At 37.5% G+C, this 23640-nt stretch overlaps 1 pseudogene; it reads right to left on the minus strand.

Moving 5' to 3' along the window:
* Positions 1–6159: 6159 nt before the first annotated feature.
* Positions 6160–23095, minus strand: LOC109558424 (olfactory receptor 6C2-like; annotated as a pseudogene).
* Positions 23096–23640: the final 545 nt, after the last annotated feature.

A 23640-nucleotide genomic window follows, 5' to 3' on the forward strand; every position in this document is an offset into this window, starting at 1 on the left:
GTGGGGGAAGGGATGATGAGTGAATTAAGATATTGGAATCTACATATACACACATTATATATAATATAGATGACATCTATAATATAGATGACTAATATAGATGACTAGATATAGATGATATCTAGTGTATAGCACAGGAAAACTGTATTCAATAACTGGAGTAGGGTATTAAAAGATGAGTAACACTTATTCTTAAATATGAACTAATATTGATAACAAAAAGAAAGCATTACCATTCAACATAAGACACTGTCAATAGTATCCTTCAAGTTAGTCCAAAACAAGAAAAAGAAAGTAAAAAATCAGGCTGAGTTACAGCTTTGTTTGGAACTATTCTCTGGATGTCAATTATTTGTGGACATTAAAAGAAAAACCAATATTGAATATGTGTGTTAACCTATAATATGCAGTAATAAAAATGTACTTAATACTCCTTTAAAGAAGCTGAGATAGTAAATTTTATTTTATATGTATTTAGTCAAAATTGTAAAAAAATAAAATGAGAAAGTATCAACAAAAACATATATTGAGGATAATCACAGAATAAAAAGAAACACAGGTCAATTCTCTTCACAAGATGTTGAAAAGAATGAGCAATTTTGAAAACTATGAAAATTAAAAATAAAATATTTAACTGTAAAAGTGAAGTTGTTCTGACTCTTTGCCTGCCAGGCTCCTCCATCCATGGGATTTTGCAGGCAAGATTACTGGAGTGGGTTTCCATTTCCTTCTCCAGAGGATCTTCCCGACACAGGGATTGACGCCAGGTCTACCTGCATTATAGACAGACGCTTTACCATCTTAGCCACCAGGGAAGATCACCATTTAATTGTACTACTAAACAAAAATAGATTGTAAAATATAATATTATCTCATTTAAAAGTATAAAGTATGAAAAATGTCATAATCAGAAAAATATGAATTCTTTCTGAAATGTAACTTGAGATTCTATTTCAGGAAAATCCACAAACAAGTTGAAGACCAGTAAAAAAAACTGGGGAAAATAGTCACAACCCACATAACAGTCAATATGTCAATATACACAGAAGTAATAACAGTAATGCTCACTTTTTTGTGGCATCTTTGTCTGGTATCAGGGTGATGGTGGCCTCATAGAATGAGTTTGGGTATTTACTTTCCTCTGCAATTTTCCTGAAAAGTTTGAGCAGGATAGCTGTTAGTTCTCTAAATTTTTGGTAGAATTTACTGTGAAGCCATCTGATCCTGGACTTTTGTTTATTGGAAGATTTTTTAAATTATGATCTCAATTTCCATGCTTGTGATGAGTCTGTTAAGACTTTCTATTTCTTCTGGGTTCAGTTTTGGAAGGTTATATTTTTCTAAGAATTTGTCCATTTCTTCCAAGTTTTCCATTTTATTGACATATAATTGCTCATAGTCTCTTTTGTATTTCCGTGTTGTCTGTTGTGATTTCTCCATTTTCATTTCTAATTTGATTGATTTGATTCTTCCTTTTTTTTTCTTGATGAGTCTGGCTAACAGTTTATCCATTTATCTTCTCAACAAGATTTTAGTTTTGTTGACCTTTTCTATAGTCGCCCTTGTTTCTTTTTCATTTATTTTTGCTCTGATTTTTATGATTTCTTTCCTTCTACTAACTTTGGGGTTCTTCTGCTCTTCTTCTAGTTGCTTTAGGTAATAAGTTAGGTGGTTTATTTGATGTTTCTCTTATTTTTTGAGGTAGGCTTGTATTGCTAGGAGTTAACAAGGCCCAAGGATGGGGAAGCCTGGTGGGCTGCCATCTATGGGGTCGCACAAGAGTCGGACACAACTGAAGCGACTTAGCAGCAGCAGCAGGAGATGGGAGAAAGGGGAGGACTTACAAAGGTTGGAATAAACAATGGATAGGAGGCACAGTGAGGATTTGTAGTTCCGGAGGGAAATAGGTCAAAGATTAGAAGGTAATGAGTTATAAAATCTATATGATAGAAGGATTGAAGATATTGGTAAAGATCTAGTTTATAGCCAGGTCTAGTTTATAGCCAAGGTCTAGTTTATAGTCAGGCCAATGAGAGCTCAAATAAGAAGTTATACCCAGTGGAATATTACTCAGCTATAAAAAATAACACATTTGAGTCAGTTCTAATGGGGTGGGTGAAATTGGAACCTATTACACAGAGTCAGAAAGAAACACCAATATGGTATATTAACGTGTATATATGGGATTTAGAAAGATGGTAATGATGATCCTATGTGCAAGGCAGCAAAAGAGACACAGATATAAAGAACAGACACTTGGACTCCATGGGAGAAGGTGAGGATGGAACGATTTGAGAGAATAGCATTGAAACATGTATATTACCATATGAAAAATAGATGAATGGTGCAAGTTTGATGCATGAAGCAGGGCACACAAAGTTGGTGCTCTGGGACAATCCAGAGGGATGGAGTGGGGAGGGAGAAGGGATGGTGGTTCATGATGGAGGGATAAGTGTGGACCTGTGGCTGATTCATGTTGATGTATGGCAATAATGTTCGTAGGTCTGGTGCTGTATAGAGCAATATTGCATAGGCACCTGGAATGTTAGGTCCATGAATCAAGGCAAATTGCTGCTACTGCTGCTGCTAAGTTGCTTCAGTCGTGTCCAACTCTGTGCGACCCCATAGACGGCACCCCAACAGGCTCCCCCGTCCCTGGGATTCTCCAGGCAAGAATATTGGAGTGGGTTGCCATTTCCTTCTCAAATTGGAGGTGGTCAAACAGGAGATGGCAAGAGTGAACATCAACGTTTTAGTAATCAGTGAACTAAAATGGACTGGAATGTGTGAATTTAACTCAGATGACCATTATATCTACTACTGTGGGCAAGAATTCCTTAGAAGAAATGGAGTAGCCATCATACCCAACAAAAGAGTCTGAAATGCAGTACTTGGATGCAATCTCAAAAACGACAGAATGATCTCTGTTCGTTTTCAAGGCAACCTGTTCAATATCACAGTAATCCAAATCTATGCCCCCACAAGTAATGCTGAAAAAGCTGAAGTTGAATGGTTCTATGAAGACCTACGAGACTTTATAGAACTAAAACACAAAAAAGATGTCCTTTTCATTATAGGGGACTGGAATGCAAAAGTAGGAAGCCAAGAGATACCTGGAGTAACAGGCGAATTTGGCCTTGGAGTACAAAATGAAGCAGGGTAAAGGCTGACAGAGCTTTGCCAAGAGAACACACTCATCAAAGCAAACACCCTCTTTCAAGAACAGAAGAGAAGACTGTACATGTGGTCATCACCAGATGGTCAATTATGAAATCAGATTGATTACATTCTTTGCAGCTATCGATGGAGAAGCTCTATTCAGTCAGCAAAAACAAAACTGGGAGCTGACTGTGGCTCAGATCATAAGTTCCTTATTGCCAAATTCAGAATTAAGTCGAAGATAGTAGGGAAAACAAATACCATTCAGGTATGACCTAAATCAAATCGCATACATTTATACAGTAGAAGGGACAAATAGATTCAAGGGATTAGATCTGATAGAGTGCCTAAATAACTATGGATGGAGGTATATGACATCGTACAGGAGGCAGAGATCAAGACCATTCCCAAGAAAAAGAAATGCAAAAAGGCAAAATGGTTACCTGAGGAGGCCTTACAAATAGCTGAGAAAAGAAGAGAAGCAAAAGTCAAAGGCGAAAAGGAAAGATATACCTATTTGAATGGAGAGTTCCAAAGAATAGCATGGAGAGATAAGAAAGCCTTCCTCAGTGATCATTGCAAAGAAATAGAGGAAAACATTAGAATGGGAAAGACTAGAGATCTCTTCAAGAAAATTAGAAATACCAAGGGAACATTTCATACAAAGATGGGCACAATAAAGGACAGAAATGGTACAGACCTAACAGAAGCAGAAGATATTAAGAAGAGGTGGCAAGAATACACAGAAGAACTATACAAAAAGATCTTCATGACCCAGAAAACGACAATGGTGTGATCACTCACCTAGAGCCAGACATCCTAGAATGTGAAGTCAAGTGGGGCTTAGGAAGAATCACTATGAACAAAGCTAGTGGAAGTGACAGAATTCCAGTTGAGCTCTTTCAAATCCTGAAGATGATGCTGTGAAAGTGCTACACTCAATATGCCAGCAAATTTGAAAAACTCAGCAGTGGCCACAGGACTGGAAAAGGTCAGTTTTCATTCCAATCGCATAGAAAGGCAATGTCAAAGAATGCTCAAACTACGACACAATTGCACTCATCTCAAGTGCTAGTAAAGTAATGTTCAAAATTCTCCAAGCCAGGCTTCAACAGTATGTGAACCATGAACTTCCAGATGTTCCAGCTGGATTTAGAAAAGGCAGAGGAACCGGAGATCAAGTTGCCAGCATCCGTTGGATCATCAAAAAGGCAAGAGAGTTCCAGAAAAACATCTATTTCTGTTTTATTGAGTGTGTGGATCACAGCAAACTGTGGAAAATTCTGAGAGAGATGGGAATACCAGACCACCTGACCTGCCTCCTGAGAAATCTGTATGCAGGTCAAGAAGCAACAGTTAGAACTGGACATGGAATAACAGACTGGTTCCAAATCAGGAAAGGAGTATGTCAAGGCTGTATATTGTTACCCTGCTTACTTAACTTATATTTAGTGTACATCATGTGAAATGCCAGGCTGGATGAAGCACAAGATTGCTGGGAGAACTATCAGTAACCTCAGGTATGCAGACTATATCAACCTTATGGTAGACAGCAAAGAACTAAAGAGCCTCTTGATGAAAGTGAAAGAGGAGTGTGAAAAAACTGGCTTAAAACTCAACATTCAGAAAACTAAGATCATGGCATCCCATCTCATCACTTAATGGCAAATAGATGGGGACAAAATGGAAACAGTGAGAAACTTTATCTTTTTGGGCTCCAAAATTACTGCAGATGGTAATTGCAGCCATGAAATTAAGACACCTACTCCTTGGAAGAAAAGCTGTGACCAATCTAGATCAGTTGGTCAATCTAATACCTGGATCAATCTAATATCTTAGCATGTTAAAAAACAGAGATATTACTTTGCCAACAAACGTCCATCTAGTCAAAGCTATAGTTTTTCCAGTAGTCATATATGGATGTGAGAGTTGGACTATAAAGAAAGCTGAATGCTAAAAAATTGATGCTTTAGAACTGTGGTGTTGGAGAAAACTCTTGAGAGTCCCTTGGATTGCAAGGAAATCCAACCAGTTAATCCTAAAGTAAATCAGTCCTAAATATTCATCGGAAGGACTGAGGTTGAAGCGGAGGCTCCAATACTTTGGCCACCTGATGCGAAGAACTGACTCACTTGAAGAGACTCTGATGCTGGAAAGATTGAAGATGGGAGAAGAAGGGGATGACAGAGGATGAGATGGTTGGATGGCTTTACCGACTCAATGGACATGAGTTTGAGTAAACTCTGGGAGTTGGTGATGGACAGGGAGGCCTAGTAAGACATGACTGAGAAACTGAACTGACTGAACAGAACTATACGGAGGGCTTCCCTCATAGCTCAGCTGGTAAAAATCAGCCTGCAATGCAGGAATTCACGGTTTGAATTCTTGGGTCGGGAAGATCCCCTGGAGAAGGGATAGGCCTACCCATTCCTTCTTCATTTTTTCTCGATTTGTTTTCTCCACTAATCTCCCATAGCCTTTTGGGTACCTACTGACTTGGGGAGTTCATCTTTCAGTGTCCTATATTTTTGCCTTTTCATAATGTTCTTGGGGTTCTCATGGCAAGAATACCGAAGTGGTTTGCCATTCCCTTTTCCAGTGGGCCACGTTTTGTCAGAACTCTCCACTATGACCCGTCCATCCTGGGTGGCCCTACACTGCATGGCTCATAGTTTCATTGAATTAGACAAGGCTGTGTTCCGTGTGATCAGGTTGGTTAGTTTTCTGTGACTGTGGTTTTCATTCTGTCTGGCCTCTGATGGAGAAGGATAAGAGGCTTATGGAATCTTCCTGATGGGAGAGACTGACTGAGGGGGAAACTGGGTCTTGTTTTGATGGGCGGGCCATGCTCAAGAAATCTTGAATCCAATTTTCTGTTGATAGGCAGGGCTGTGTTCCCTCCCTGTTGTTTGACCTGAGATCAAACTATGGTGGAGGTAATGAAGATAATGGTGATCTCCTTCAAAATATCCCATGCGTGCACTCCTGCACTCAATGCCCCTAACCCTGCAGCAGGCCTCCACTGACGCATGCCTCTGCTGGAGACTCCTGGACACTCACGGGCAAGTCTGGGTCAGTCTCTTTTGGTCTCTGCTCCTTTCTTCTGGGTCCTGGCTCACAAAAGTTTTTGTTTGAGCTCTCCAAGAGTCTCCCCAGTTCTGTGTTAAGTTTTGGCAGCTCTATGGCGGGGTTAATGGCGACCTCCTCCAAGAGGGCTTATGCCATATCCAGGTCTTCTGCACCCAGAGCTCATGCCCTGAGGCAGGCCACTGCTGACCGCTACCTCCACAGGAGACATTCAAACACAGTGCTGGCTCAGTCTCTGTGAGGGCTCTGGGTCTTGGTGTGTACAAGGTTTGTTTGAGCCCTCTGAGCATCTCTGGCGGGTATGGCATTTGATTCTAAATGCAATTTTGCCCCTTGCTGGGGCTTTTCCTTTGCCCTTGGATGTGGGGTATCTATTTTTGGTAGGATCCTACACTCTCCTGTCGAAGGTTGTTCAGCAGCAAGTTGTAATTTTGAAGTTCTCACAGGAGATGAGCACGAGAGATGATTATTATATGGCCCTATAGTTATTAAAGTCAAAAATTACAAAAGTATAACTGTGGAAAACTGTGGAGAAATAAAAGTTAAAATATGTAAATATTGCTAGTTGGAAAAATGTGGAGAAATGAAAGTCAAAGTAAGTATACTATTGCTATCAAGTGGCATAAATAGGATTCTAAACTATTTTTATTGATTCAAAATGGAACTCTTTGTCTAAGTAAGTGTGTCTGCAGAGGCACCAATAGTATTTCAAGGAATAACCCAAGGAATACTACCCAGCATTAAAATTGAGCAAGATATATGTCATATACAAAGTACAAAGTTAAAAGCAAAATATAATTCATTATGCTACTGCTGCTACTGCCAAGTCGCTTCAGTCATGTCTGACTCTGTGCGACCCCAGAGATGACAGCCCACCCATCCCTGTGATTCTCCATGCAAGAACACTGGAGTGGGTGGTATTGATAAATGATATCAATTGTAATTTGATAAAATACTAAAAATATGAAATTAAATATAAAATTAGTGTACTGATATATGAAATAAAGAGGAAGCAAAAATTTAAAAAGAAGTACAAGCAATAGATCTTCAATCTCATTGAGAAAAGCCTGCCTCCAGGCACTCTTCTTGTTACTAATCATCTTGCTGTGACTTATGTCAAAGAGGTACTGCCTATATTTTCCTCTAAGAGTTTTATAGTTCCTGGCTTTACGTTTAAATCTTTACTCCATTTTGAGTTTATTTTTGTGTATTTTGTTAGAAAATGTTCTTGTTTCATTCTTTTACATGTTGCTGTCTAGTTTTCCCAGTACCACGTACTGAAGAAGCTGTCTTTTCTCCATTGTATATTCTTGCCTCCTTTGTCAAAAATATGTGCCTATAGGTGCATTGTCAGGAGCTGCGTTAGGTATTACTGACAAAATGGAGGCATGGCCCCAATGCCCTCTCCTCATTCCACAGGCACGGCCCTGGGATGAAGGAGTTAGGTCTTGTGATTCTGACTTGTTCTTTCCTTTCTTCGGTTGAGTTGGCTGGAAAGAATATTAAGGTGCTTATTGTTCTTGAGAGAAGCATGAGAAAGCACAAAGCCTTCTGCTGTTGTGCCCAGAAAATAATCTATTAAGTAACTATTGGCATTTGTTCCAGGATCTTTACAAAGAATGTTCCAGGATGAGCATGTAGGCCGCAGCTTGAGGCCATGGGAAGGACTGTTATCTGAGACCTGTTTGTGAGGGGAATGTTTATGGCAAAAGAAGTTTGCTGAGCTTAGGGTTTAGGAATAATTAAGAATAGCTAGAAACCTTTTTAGGAGATAGTGATCTTAAGACGCTAGGGGCAAATAGGATTTAGAAAGATAAAAAATAAACTGAGGAATGTAGCATGAGTTACAATGTAATCACAAGTTAAGTATAAGACACATAAGAGGAAGTAGATAATAGATAGTAAAGCTGATTCTGAGAGAATTCCTGAAGCAGGAACTCTGTTTGTAGGGCAACAATGATTTCTGGAGACAATAACTCTGGGTGGGGGAAACTAAAAATGTCAAACCTCTGACCTAACGCTTTGGTCAAAGTGTAAAAGAAAACTTGAAGCTTGAAATAAACATGTAGTCCCGTACTTCGAGACAGAGGCTACATCATTGCCTGTCGACACCACTCATCCCTTCAGGCTGATTCCCTGGCTGCTGGAGATGGACTCTGGCAGTGCATATGTTTATCTCCAGGCTTTCTCTCTTATTCCATTTGTCTCTATTTCTGTTTTCATGCCAACAGATAGTATTTTAATGACTGTAGCTTTGTAGTATAGTCTGAAATCAGGAAGCTTGATTCTTCCAGTTCCATTTTTGCTTCTCAAGATTGCTTTGGCTATTTGCAGTCTTTTGTGTTTCCATACTAATTGTGAAATTTTTGTCCTAGTTCTGTGAAAAATGCCATTAGCAATTTTATAGGAATTTCAATGACTCTGTAGATTACTTTGGGTAGTATAATCATTTTCACAATATTGATTCTTCAAGTGCAAGAACATGGTATAGCTCTCTATCTGTTTGTGTCATCTTTGATTTTATTCATCAGTGTCTTATAGGTTTCTGCATACAGGTCCGTTGTCTCTTTAGCTATGTTTATCCCTAGGTATTTTATTCTTTTTGTTGCAATGGTGAGTGGAATTGTTTCCTTACCTTGTCTTTATGATATTTCATTGTTAGTGTATAGAAAAGCAAAGGCTTTCTCTGTGTTAATTTTATATCTTGTTACTTTATTATATTCATTGATTAGCTCTTGCAATTTTTGATGGAATCTTTAGCATTTTCTATGTTTAGTATCATGTTATCTGCAAATAGTGAGAGTTTTGCTTCTTCTTTTCTAACTTGAATTACTTTCATTTCTTTTTCTCCTCTGATTGCTGTGTCTAGGACTTCCAAAACTATGTTGAATTTAGTGGTGAGAGTGTGCACCCTTGTCTTGTTCCTTATCTTAGAGGAAATGCTTTCAGTTTTTCACCATTAAGAATAAAGTTTGCTGTGGGTTTTTTGTATACGGTCTTTATTACGTTTAGACAGGTTCTTTCTGTGCCTACTTTCTGGAGAATTTTTATCATACATGGTTATTGAATTATGTTAAAAGCTTTTTCTGCATCTACTGAGATGATTATATGATTTTTATCTTTCATTTTGTTGATATGGTATATCACATTGATTGATTTGCATATATTGAAAAATTCTTGAATCCCGGGATAAATACCACTTGATCGTGACGTATGATCATTTTAATGTGTTGCTGGATTCTAGTTGCTAGAATTCTGTTGAGGATTTTTGCATCTATGTTCATCAGTGATATTGGCCTATAACTTTCTTTAGTGTGTGTGGTATCTTTTTTATCTTCTCAAAGAACCAACTTTTAGTTTTTTTGACCTTTGTTATTGTCTCCTTTATTTCCTTTTCATTTATTTCTGCTATGATCTTTATGATTTCTTTCTTTCTACTAACTTTTGGTTCCCCCCACTTCTTTTTCTAGTTGTTTTAAAGTGTAAGGTTAGGTTGTTTATTTGATGTCTCTCTTGTTTCTTGAGGTAGGCTTATATTGCTATAAATTTCCATCTTAGAACTGCTTTTGCTCTATCCCATAGATTTTGGACATGGTTGTTTTCAGTGTCATTTGTTTCTAGGTATTTCTTTTATTTCCTTTCTGATCTCTTTGTTGACTTGTTGGTTATTTAGCCTCCATGTTTTTGTGCTTTTTACAATTTTTTCCCCCATAGTTGATATCTAGTCTCAAAGTGTTGTGGTCAGAAAATATGCTTTATAAGATTTGTTTTCTTGCATTTACTGAGGCTTGATTTGTGACCCAAGATGTGATCTATCCTGGATAATGGTCAATGTGCCCTTGAGAAAAAAGTGCATTCTGGTGTTTTTAGATAGAAAGAATGTCCTGAAAATATAATTAGGTTCATCTGGTGTGAGATTCAAGGCTTGTGTTTCCTTATTAATTTTCTGTCTGGATGATCTGTCCGTTGGTATAAGTGAGGTATTAAAGTCCTTTACTATTATTGTGTTACTGTCAATTTCACATTTTATGGTTGTCAGCATTTGCCCTATGTTGGGTGCATAAATGTTTATAATTGTTATATCTTCTTGTTGAATTGATTTCTCCATCATTATGTAGTATCCTTCCTATCTCTTGTAACAGTTTTTTTTTTTTTTTCTTGTAACAGTTTTAATTTTAAAGTCTCTTTTTTATGATTTGGGTATTGCTACTTCATCTTTCTTTTGATTCACATTTGCATGGAATATCTTTTTCCACCCTCTGATTTTCAGTCTGTATGTGTCCTTCATGAGAAGGACTAGCTTTCAGCTAGAGAAGCTTCTTTAGCATTTATTGTAAGACTGTTTGGTTGGTGCTGAATTCTCTTAGCTTTTGTTTGTTTATAAAGCTTTTGATTTCACTTTCAAATCTGAATGAAATCCTTGCTGGGTAGAGTAATCTTGGTTGTACGTTTTTCTCTTTCATCATTTTAAATATATCCTGCCACTCCCTTCTAGCCTGCAGTGTTTCTGTTGAAAAATCAGTTGTTAGCCTTTTAAGGATTCCTTTGTATGTTGTTTTTGTTTTTCCCTTGCTGCTTGTAATATTTTCCCTTGTGTTTAATTTTTGTTAGTTTGATTAATATGTGTTTTGGTGTATTTCTTTTTGGGTTTATCCTGTAAAGAACTCTCTGGGCTTCCTTGAGAACTAAGACCTTGGGAACTTTTTTCCATATAAATCACACTGCTTATTCCCCCTACATATTTCTATCTTCATGTTAGCCTTTTGCAATGCTGTGGCATTTTCCTCTTTGTTCTTCTTGTTAAGGAAACTATTCATTTTGAGATATTTTTTATTTTTCACCCTTTTTTGGGTAATTTTTCTGATTTTGCTTTTGATATATTTGACTGCTTTTCTTATAGTTCTTTACCAGCTGTAGCTATTCCTGAATATATCATATCTTTTTCACATACATCTATTTATCTTTGCTTTTCTATTTTTTCTTTTGCCTTTCTGTTTTACCCTCTTTTCCACCTTTCTTTTTCTCTCCCCTCTCCTGTATTTTTCCTCTTTTTTATTGTCCTTGTTTTCCTTCACTCTTTCTTTTTTCACCAAGTAAGTTAAATCATTGAGCTCTCTTTGCTATATTCCACAGTTGACACTCTGTGCAGGCTCAGTTTTCCAGATTGAACGTTAGTTAGCTCTGCTTTTAATTGGTTGATATCACTTTTTATTTTCTTTGTTCACCAAGTCAATCTCCTGTACTCTTTTGTTTAGAATACTTTGGTTATAACTATGTGTTGAAGTATGCATATATGTCCCATTATTTCTGTAACTGCCTGCTTGATCTCCCACTAGAACACAGGCACAAATCACCCCTAACAAGAAGTCAACACAAACCACTCAACCAACCTTTCCCTCAAAGGGAAAAACCAAAAGGAAGAAGGAATACAACCCTAAAAGAAAAGGAGACCTCAAGTGGAGCAAGTTAGAAAAAAAAAAAATACAGAGAAATACAGTACAAATGAAAGAACAAGGTAGAAACTCAGAAGACTAGATGAATGGAGAGGAAATAAGCAATCTGCCTGAAAGAGAATTTAAAATAATGATAGTAAAGATGATCTGAAGAGATGAAAATAGAATGGAGAAAATTCAAGAAATAACACAGTTAATACAATCACCAAGGACATAGAAGAAATAAAGAATAAACAAACAGAGATGAATAACACAGTTACTGAAATTAAAAATACTCTCAAGGAACCAACAGCAGAATGACTGAGGCAGAAAAACAGATAAGTGAGCTGGGAGATAGAATGGTAGAAACACCCGATGAAGAAGAGAATAAAGTAAAAAGAATGAAAAGAGTTGAGGATAGCCTCAGAGACCTTTGGGACAATATTAAATGTACCAACATTCAAGTTATTGGGTCCCAGAGGAAGAAGAAAAAAGAAAGACATTTAGAAAAGTTTTGAAGAAACTATAGTTGAAAACTTCCCAAACATGGGAAAAGAAATTGCCAGACAAATCCAAGAAGTTCAGAGAATCCCTTATAGTATAAACCCAAGGAGAAACACATCGAGACATATATTAATCAAGCCAACAGAGATTAAACACAAAGAAAGAATATTAAAAGCATCAAGGGAAAAGCAATAAGTAACATACAAGGAAAAACCCATATGATTAACAGCAGATCTTTAAGCAGAAACTCTGCAAGCCAGAAGGGAATGGCAGGGTATATTTAAAGTACTGAAAGAAAAAATTTACAACCAAGATTACTATACCCAGCAAAGATCTCATTCAAAATTAACAGAGAAATCAAAAGCTTTACAGACAAGCAAAAGCTAAGAAAATTTAGCACCACCAACCAAGCCTTACAACAAATACTAAGAAGACTTACATAGCCAATAACACAAGAGAAAGGAAAGACCTACAAAAACAAACCCACAACAATTAAGAAAATACAAATAGGAACATATATATCAACAGTCACCTTAAATGTAAATGGATTAAGTGCCCCAAACAAAAGATAAACAGACCGACTTAGTGGATACAAAAACAAGACCCATATACCTGCTGCCTTCGAGAGACCCACTTCAGACCTAGAGACACATACAGGTGAAAGTAAAAGGATGAGAAAAGATATTCCATGCTAATGGAAACCAAAAGAAAGCTGGAGTGGCAATCCTTATTTCAGACAGAACAGACTTGAAAAATATTATAAGAGACAAAGAATGATACTACAAAATGATCAAAGGATCAATCCAAGAAGAAGACATAGCAATTGTAAATATTTATGTACCCAACATAGAATGATCTCAATACATAAGGCAAACACTATGAGGCATAATAAGGGAAACTGACAGTAACACAATAATAGTAGGGGACATTAACACCCCACTTACACCAATGGACAAATAATCAAAATAGAGAATCAATAAGGAAACACAAACCTTAAAAGAAACATTAGACCAAATGGACCTAACTGATATCTTCAGGACTTTCTATCCAAATGCAGAATAAACTTTCTTCTCAAGTGCACAGGAACATTATTGTAGGCCCACATCTTGGCTCACAAACCAAGCCTCAGTAAATTTAAGAAAATTGAAATCATATCAAGTATCTGATAGCTTACTGTGATCGGATTTGTGATCTCTGAAGAATAAGATTTAGCTTTGGGACTAGGGAGCAGGTTTGATCACTCAAGAGCTTTTGTGTACCAGAGTTTTATTAAAATGAAAAAGGTACAGAAAAAAACTTCTGACATAGACATCATAAGAGGGACAGAGAGTGTCTACCCACTGCTAGTCTTAGAAAAGGGAGTTATATACTTTTTCAATTGGTTATTACAATAAATAAAAAGAATGTCTCAAGGTTGTAAAGATCTTACTAGACCCACTCCCACAATTTACATTTTAAGATAACAGGGTTAGTCAGAAGGTTTTCAAGAAGGAGAAACTGTCCTCAAGCAGGATACATTGTTGTCATATAATCCTTAGTACAGAGTTTAAGCTGAGTTGTGTTGTATTATGTAATAATCAGCTCAGGGCTTAAAGAAAAGAAAAAAAAAAAAAAAACGTTTTATGTGACTTTGACTAAGGAATGTAGAGAAAATAATTTGCTCTTTTCTCCTCCTTAAGAATTCCAGACCCTTATCTCCTCCTTGAGAGCCCCAGACGCCTTTCTCTTCCTTGGGGACCCCAGATTTCTTATCAACCTGCCTAGGAATTGACTCATACTTTCTTGGACCACATGCTATAAGACTAGATATAAACTACAGGAAAAAAAAAAAAACTACAAAAAGCACAAACTCATGGAGATTAAATAATACCTCACTAAATAATGAAGAGGTTACTGAAGAAATAAAAGGGAAATCAATAGATTCCTAGAAACAAATGACAACAAAAACATGATGATCCCAAACCTATCGGATTCAGTAAAGCCATTCTAATAGGTAAGTTTATAGGAATACAATGCTACCTCAAGAAACAAGAAAAGCATTGAACAGACAACCTAACTCTACATCTGAAGCAGCTGGAAAAAGAAGAAGAACAACAACAACAAAGAAAAACCCTGAAGTTAGGAGAAGGAAAGAAATCATAAAGATCAGAGCAGAAAAAATGAAAAAGAAATGAAGGAAACAATAACAAAGATTAATAAAACCAAAAGCTGGTTCTTTGAGAAGATAAAATTGACAAAACACTAGCCAGACTCATCAAGGAAAAAAGGGAGAGAAATCAAAATAACAAAATTAGAAATGAAAAAGGAGAGGTTACAACAGACAACACAGAAATACAAAGGATCGTAAAAGAATATTATGAGTAACTGTATGCTAATAAAATGGACAACCTAGAGGAAATGGACAGAGTGTTAGAAAAGCTCATCTTCCCAAGACTGAGCCAGGAAAAAGTAGGAATTATGAACATGACAATTACAAACACTAAAATCTAAACTGTGATAAAAAATCTCTCAAAAAACAAAGTCACAGGGCCAGATGGTTTCACATGGAATTTCTATCTAACATTTAGAGAAGAGGTTAATGCCTATTTTTCTTAAACTCTTCCAAAAAATTGCAGAAGAAGGAACACTTCCAAACTCATCTGCAAGACCACAATCCCCCACCCCCACCCCATACCAAAACCAGGCAAAGACAACACACACACACAAATTACAGGCCAATATCACTTATGAACATAGATGCAAAAAAAAACCCAACAAAATTCTGACAAAAAGAATTCAACAGCACATTAAAAAGCTCATACACCACGATCAAGATGGATTTATTTCAGGGATGCAAGGATTCTTCAATAAACGTAAATCAATCTGTGTGACACACCATATTAACAAATTGAAAGATAAAAACCACGAGTATCTCAGTAAATGCAGAAAAATCCTTTGACAAAATTCAGCACCCATTGATGTTAAAAATGCTTCAAAAAACGAGCATAGAAATAACCTACATCAACATAGTAAAGGCCATATATAAGCCCATGTCAAACATTATCCTCAGTGGTGAAAAATTAAAAACATTCCCTCTAAGATCAGGAAAAAGGCAAGGGTGTCTACTCTCACCACAATTATTCAATGTAGTTTTGGAAGTCCTGGCTGTGGCTTAGATAAGAAAAAGGAATTAGAGAAGAAAAAGAAATAAAAGGAATCCATATCAGAAAAGAAGTAAAACTGTTTGCGGATGACATGATACTATACATAGAAAACCTAAAAGAAACTATCAGAAAATTGTTAGAGCTAATCAGTGAATTCATTGGAGAAGGAAATGGCAACCCACTCCAGTGTTCTTGCCTGGAGAATCCCAGGTACGAGGGTGGGGTGGGGCGGGGGTGGGGCCTGGTGGGCTGTCGTCTATGGGGTTGCACAGAGTTGGACATGACTGAAATGACTTAGCAGCAGCAACAGCAATCAGTGAATTCAGCAAAGTCGTGAGATACAATGTATACACAGGTCAATTGTATTCCTATATACTAACAATGAAAAGTCCGAAAGAGAAATTAAGGAATTAATCCCATTCACCACTGCAACAAAAAGATAAAACATCTAAGAATAAACCTACTTAAGGAGACAGAAGAACTCTATACAAAAAATTATAAGACACTGATGAAAGAAATCAAAGACAACATGAACAGATGGACAGATATTCCATGCTCATGGACAGGAAGAATCAATATTGTGAAAACTACTATGCTACCAAACAGTCTAGATTCAATGTGATCCCTATCAAATTACCAATGGAATTTTTCACAGAACTAGAACAAAAATTTCACAATTCATATGGAAACACAAAAGACCCTGAATAGCCAAAGCAGTCTTGAGAAAGAAAGATGGAGCTGGAGGAATCAACCTTCCTTAATTCAGACTATACTACAAAGTTACAGTCATCAAAACAGTATGGTACTGGCCGAAAAACAGAAATATAGACCAATGGAACAAGATAGTGAGCCCAGAGAAAAACCCATGCACCCATGGGTACCTTATTTTTGACAAAGGAAGCAAGAATATACAATGGGGCAAAGATAACCTCTTCAATAAGTGGTGTTGGGAAACTGGAGAGGTATATGCAAAAGAATGAAATTAGAATACTTCCTAATGCCATACACAAAGATAAGTTCGAAATGGATTAAAGACTTAAAAGTAAGACCAGTCAGTTCAGTTTAGTTCAGTTGCTCAGTCACGTCCGACTCTTTGTGACCCCATGAATCGCAGCACGCCAGGCCTCCCTGTCCATCACCAACTCCTGGAGTTCACTCAGACTCACGTCCATCGAGTCAGTGATGCCATCCAGCCATCTCAACCTCTGTCGTCCCCTTCTCCTCCTGCCCCCAATCCCTCCCAGCATCAGAGTCTTTTCCAATGAGTCAACTCTTCGCATGAGGTGGCCAAAGTACTGGAGTTTCAGCTTCAGCATCATTCCTTCCACAGAAATCCCAGGGCTGATCTCCTTCAGAATGGACTGGTTGGATCTCCTTGCAGTCCAAGGGACTCTCAAGAGTCTTCTCCAACACCACACTTCAAAAGCATCAATTCTTCGGTGCTCAGCCTTCTTCACAGTCCAACTCTCACATCCATACATGACCACTGGAAAAACCATAGCCTTGACTAGACCGACCTTTGTTGGCAAAGTAATGTCTCTGCTTTTGAATATTCTATCTAGGTTGGTCACAACTTTCCTTCCAAGGAGTAAGCGTCTTTTAATTTCATGGCTGCAGTCACCATCTGTAGTGATTTTGGAGCCTAGAAAAATAAAGTCTGACACTGTTTCCACTGTTTCTCCATCTATTTCCCATGAAGTGATGGGACTGGATGCCACGATCTTCGTTTTCTGAATGTTGAGCTTTAAGCCAACTTTTTCACTCTCCATTTTCACTTTCATCAAGAGGCTTTTGAGTTCCTCTTCACTTTCTGCCATAAGGGTGGTGTCATCTGCATATCTGAGGTTATTGATATTTCTCCCGGAAATCTTGATTCCAGCTTGTGCTTCTTCCAGTCCAGCGTTTAGTAAGACCAGAAACTATAAAACTCTTAAGAGGAAAACATAGGCAGAACAGTTAATGACATCAATCAAGAGAAGATCTTCTATGACCCACTTCTTAGAGAAATGGAAATAAAGCCAAAAATAAACAAGTCGGACCTATTTAAACTTAAAAGCTTTTGCACAGCAAAGGAAATTATGAACAAGGTGAAAAGAGAACCCTCAGAATGGGAGAAAATAATATCAAAGGAAACAACTGACAAAGAATTAATTTCCAAAATATATTAGCAGCTCATACAACGCAATAATAGAAAAACAAACAACCCAATCAGGAAGTGGGAAAAAGACCTAAACAGACATTTCTTCAAAGAAGCCACAAACACATGATGCCTAAAAAACACATGAAAAGATGCTCAACATCACTCATTATTACAGAAATGCAAATCAAAACTACAATGTGATACCAACTCCCACCAGTCAGAATGGCCATCATCAAAAAAGGCTACAAGCAATAAATGCTGGAGAGGGTGTGGAGAAAAGGGAACGTTCTTGCACTGTTGATGGGAATGTAAGTTGATACATCCACTATGGAAGATGGTATGGAGATTCCTTAAGAACTAGGAATAAAACCACCACATGACCCAGCAATCCCACTCCTAGGTATATACCCTGAGGAAATCAAAACTGAAAAAGACACATACCCCAGTGTTCACTGCAGCACTATTTACAATAGTTAGAACATGGAAGCAACCTAGACGCCCATTGACAGATGCATGGATAAAGAAGTAGTGGTACATATATACAATGGAATATTACTCCGCCATCAAAAGGAACACATTTGAGTTAGTTTTAATGAGGTGGTTGAACCTAGAGCCTATTACACAGAGTGAAATAAGTCAGAAAGAGAAATAGCGCATACTGACACATACATATGGAATCTATAATGATGTTACTGATAAATTTATTTTCAGGGCAGCATTCAAAAAAGACATAGAGAATAGGCTTATGGACCCAGAGGGAGGGGACCAAGGGGAGGGTGAGATGTATGGAGAGAGTAATATGGAAACTTACAATACCATATGTAAAATAGATGACCAATGGGAATTTGCTGTATGACTCAGGGAACTCAAATGGGGGCTGTGTGACAATCTAGAAGGGTGGGATGTGGAAGGAGATGAGACAGAATTGTGGGAGGGAGGGGAAATGGGTGTACCTATGGCTGATTCTTGTTGATATTTGACAATAAACAACAAAATAATAATACAAAATGATAATGTAGTAATGCTTAGATTTCCTGAAAAAACAGCTTGTATTTTTTAAAAATATATTGTGTGATTTTCAAGGAATTTTGTTTATAAGAAGACTGTACAGGTAGCTTGATTAAGTCAGTACAGAAGGGAAGATCAAATCTAAATTTGGAAGAAACAAAATAGTTTTAAAATTATTTATGAATAAGAAATAAGAAAATTATAAATTGTTTATAAATAAGAAAATTGTTTATGAATCCTGACTTCAACATGCTCCTAATTCTTTGAGACCAATAGAATCCTTTTGACTAAGTCATAAAAGTCTTGTCGAAATGCAGTACTTGGATGCAATCTCAAAAACGACAGAATGATCTCTTTGTTTCCAAGGCAAACCATTCAATATCACAGTAATCCAAATCTATGCCCCAACCAGTAATGCTGAAGAAGCTGAAGTTGAATGGTTCTATGAAGACCTACAAGACCTTTTAGAACAAACACCCAAAAAGATGTCCTTTTCATTATAGGGGACTGCAATGCAAAAGTAGGAAGTCAAGAAACACCTGGAATAACAGGCAAATTTGGCCTTGGAATATGGAGTGAAGCAGGGCAAAGACTAATAGAGTTTTGCCAAAAAAATGCACTGGTCATAACAAACACTCTCTTACAACAACACAAGAGAAGACTCTACACATGGACATCACCAGATGGTCAACATCGAAATCAGATTGATTATATTCTTTGCAGCCAAAGATGGAGAAGATCTACACAGTCAGCAAAAACAAGACCAGGAGCTGACTGTGGCTCAGATCATGAACTCCTTATTGCCAAATTCAGACTGAAACTGAAGAAAGGGAAAACCACTAGACCATTCAGGTATGACCTAAATCAAATCCCTTATGATTATACAGTAGAAGTGAGAAACAGATTTAAGGGCCTAGATCTGATAGATAGAGTGCCTGATGAACTATGGAATGAAGTTCACTACATTGTACAGGACAGGGATCAAGACCATCCCCATGGAAAAGAAATGCAAAAAAGCAAAATGGCTGTCTGAGGAGGCCTTACAAATAGCTGTGAAAAGAAGAGAAGTGAAAAGCAAAGGAGAAAAGGAAAGATATAAACATCTGAATGCAGAGTTCCAAAGAATAGCAAGAAGAGATAAGAAAGCCTTCCTCAGCGATCAATGCAAAGAAATAGAGGAAAACAACAGAATGAGAAAGACTAGAGATCTCTTCAAGAAAATTAGAGATACCAAGGGAACATCTCATGCAAAGATGGGCTCGATAAAGGACAGAAATGGTATGGACCTAACAGAAGCAGAAGATATTAAGACAGGTGGCAAGAATACACAGAAGAACTGCACAAAAAAGATCTTCATGACCCGGATAATCATGATGGTGTGATCACTCACCTGGAGCCAGACATCGTGGAATGTGAAGTCAAGTGGGCCTTAGAAAGCATCACTATGAACAAAGCTAGTGGAGGTGATAGAATTCCAGTTGAGCTATTTCAAGTCCTGAAAGATGATGCTGTGAAAGTGCTGTACTCAATATGCCAGCAAATCTGGAAAACTCAGCAGTGGCCACAGGACTGGAAAAGGTCAGTTTGCATTCCAATCCCAAAGAAAGGCAATGCCAAAGAAAGCTCAAACTACCGCACAATTGCACTCATCTCACACGCTAATAAAGTAATGCTCAAAATTCTCCAAGCCAGGCTACAGCAATATGTGAACTGTGAACTTCCTGATGTTCAAGCCAGTTTTAGAAAAGGCAGAGGAACCAGAGATCGAATTGCCAACATCCACTGGATCATCGAAAAAGCAAGAGAGTTCCAGAAAAACACCTATTTCTGCTTTATTGACTATGCCATAGCCTTTGACTGTGTGGATCACAATAAACTATGGAAAATTCTGAAAGAGGTGGGAATACCAGACCACCTGACCTGCCTCTTGAGAAACCTATATGCAAGTCAGGAAGCACCATTTAGAACTGGACATGGAAAACAGACTGGTTCCAAATAGGAAAAGGAGTATATCAAGGCTGTATATTGTCACCCTGCTTATTGAACTTCTATGCAGAGTACATCATGAGAAACGCTGGGCTAGAAGAAACACAAGCTGGAATCAAGATTGCCGGGAGAAATATCAATAACCTCAGATATGCTGATGACACCACTCTTATGGCAGAAAGTGAAGAGGAACTAAGAAGCCTCTTGATGAAAGTGAAAATGGAGAGTGAAAAAGTTAGCTTAAAGCTCAACATTTAGAAAACAAAGATCATGGCATCCGGTCCCATCACTTCATGGCAAATAGATGGAGAAACAGTGGAAACAGTGTCAGACTTTATTTTTTTGGGCTCCAAATTCACTGCAGATGGTGACTGCAGCCATGAAATGAAAAGACACTTACTCCTTGGAAGGAAAGTTATGACCAACCTAGATAGCATATTCAAAAGCAGAGACATTACTTTGCCAACAAAGTTCCATCTAGTCAAGGCTATGGTTTTTCCAGTGGTCATGTATGGATGTGAGAGTTGGACTGTGAAGAAGGCTGAGCACCGAAGAATTGATGCTTTTGAAGTGTGGTGTTGGAGAAGACTCTTGAGAGTCCCTTGGACTGCAAGGAGATCCAACCAGTCCATTCTGAAGGAGATCAGTCCTGGGATTTCTTTGGAAGGAATGATACTAAAGCTGAAACTCCAGTAGTTTGGCCACCTCATGCGAAGAGTTGACTCATTGGAAAAGACTCTGATGCTGGGAGGGATTGGGGGCAGGAGGAGAAGGGGACAACAGAGGATGAGATGGCTGGATGGCATCACTGACTCGATAGACATGAGTTTGAGTGAACTCCAGGAGTTGGTGAGGGACAGGGAGGCCTGGCGTGCTGCGATTCATGGGGTCGCAAAGAGTCGGACACGACTGAGTGACTGAACTGAACTGAATTGAACTCATTTGTTTGTTCCTCAGTCTATAAATAAAGGGGTTTAACATGGGAGAAATGGAATTAGTAAGTATATATACTCCTTTATTAATGGTAATTTCATCTTTTAATGATGGTTTGATATAGACTAAGATGCAGCTGCCATAGGTGATCGAAACCATAATAAAGTGGGAAGAACAGGTGGGAAAGGCTTTTGTACTTTGCTGGACAGTGGGGAATCTTAGAATTGTTGTGATGATATACATGTAGGACAAAACAACACATGTAAGAAACATGATAAATATCAAACACAGCCAACAATGGTCATTTCTTTGATGACCCATGGATCTGACCATGGTATCTTCAGAAGTGGATTAACATCACATATAAAAAATGGTCAGTGGCAGAGTCACAGAATTCCCGGTCCCATATCAAGTGAAATGTTGGAATATTGATGAAGAAAGTGATCATCCAACAGCAGAAGACAAGCATTTTGCAGAACCTGTGGTTCATGATGGTCATGTAACGTAGGGGTTTGCAGATGGCTACATAGTGATCATAGGACATGGTGGCCAGGAGAAAAAATTCTGTTCCTGCAAACACATATGTAAAAAAATATTTGGGATAGACAAGCATTGTAGGTAATGGTCCTGTCTCCTGTTGATATACTGTATAAGAATCTAGGAGTGCAGGCAGAAGTGAATAAGGTTTCTAAGAATGAAAAAATTTGGAGAAAAAAGTACATTGCAGTTTTAAGATGAGAACCCAGTAATATGAGGATGATTATGACCAGACTTCCAATTATACTCAACATGTAGGTGATGAGAAGAAATGTAAAAATAAACATCTGTGTTTGTAGGTCATCTGTTAATCCTAGGAGGATGAATGTGACTACTGGCATGTGGTTTCTAATTTCTGCGTCCTTACTTCTGCACAATCTGCCTATAATACTGAGGGAAGTAAGATCTGAGAAGTTGATAAAATGTTTTATAATAGTTGTTTAGAAAAGCAAAACAATGTATTTTATATGTACCTTCTTTTACTCATTAATGAGTATTTTTAACTAATTCATGCTGTTAGCTCTTTTGACATATCACTTGATAGGTTAGAAACTTGGCTTTCAAATATTTCTGATCAAAAAACATGGTGAGATATACATTTTATATTGTAGTTCACTGTACATGCACACACATGCATGCACAAATATATATATTTCCATGTATTTATAAGAATTTCAATAATAACTAACTCTTAGGTGCCCTGCTCTCTGATGTTTTCCATATAGTATATAAAAATATTAACCACAATGCTGTAAATGTAAAGCTAACATAATGCTGTAAATCAACTGTACTTCAATTTTTAAAATAAATACAAAAAATCGTCTCAGTTTTATAATCTGCCTAATGGTCATAAACTGTATTGAAAAAAAAAAAAACAACACTTCATTTTTTTAGGGATTCTTTAAATAACATTGTCCAAGTAATATGCCCTTTTCAAAACTTTTAAAAATATACACTATTCTGTTAATTTATACTTTGGAATAGATTTTTTCTTCCATAGCACTCTTGTACCCTAGGAGCATTAATATCATGAACTTTGGGATATCACTTTTTCTACGAACTTTCCCCATATCATTAACTGAAAATTTACAAAGTTTAATTATCTGCTTGAAGGTTTTTGTTCCTGGATAAGTTGAAAAAAGTTGAGGACGCTGTTCCATTGCCATGAGTGAATCTAGACTTACTCTACAAAAGACTGTTCCTGTATTAAAAATTCCTTTCCCAGGTCTTTTCCATGACTTTCTGCAATTGTTTATGCCTTTACATGGCTGTCACTGATTTCCCACTGTGGTGCAAAACATAGAGAGCATTTGACATTTATGGAATTCACTATGTGAAAGAATGTTTTATAACAGCTGAAGGATATTATTCTTGTGTGCTCAGTCACAAAATAGTGTCTGACTCTGTGACTGCCTTGACTGTAGTCCGCTAGTCCATGGAATTTTACAGACAAGAATACTGGGGTGGATTTCCATTTCCTACTCCAGGGTATCTCCCTGACCCAGGGGTCAAACCCGTGTCTCTTGTGTCCCCTGCATTGGCAGGTAGATTCTTTACCACCAAGACACCTGGGAAGTCTTGTTTATCTTTCAGTCTGATATGTATTTGTATGATACACTCTGACACTTTTTTAGCAAGTCATTGATGTTATAGTCAGCTCTATAAGTATGAAATGTTTTCTCCAGTCTGACTTCTATCCTTAGCTTCTAAT

This window comes from Bos indicus, chromosome 5, assembly GCF_029378745.1.
Source record: "Bos indicus isolate NIAB-ARS_2022 breed Sahiwal x Tharparkar chromosome 5, NIAB-ARS_B.indTharparkar_mat_pri_1.0, whole genome shotgun sequence".
Taxonomy (NCBI): Eukaryota; Metazoa; Chordata; class Mammalia; order Artiodactyla; family Bovidae; genus Bos; species Bos indicus.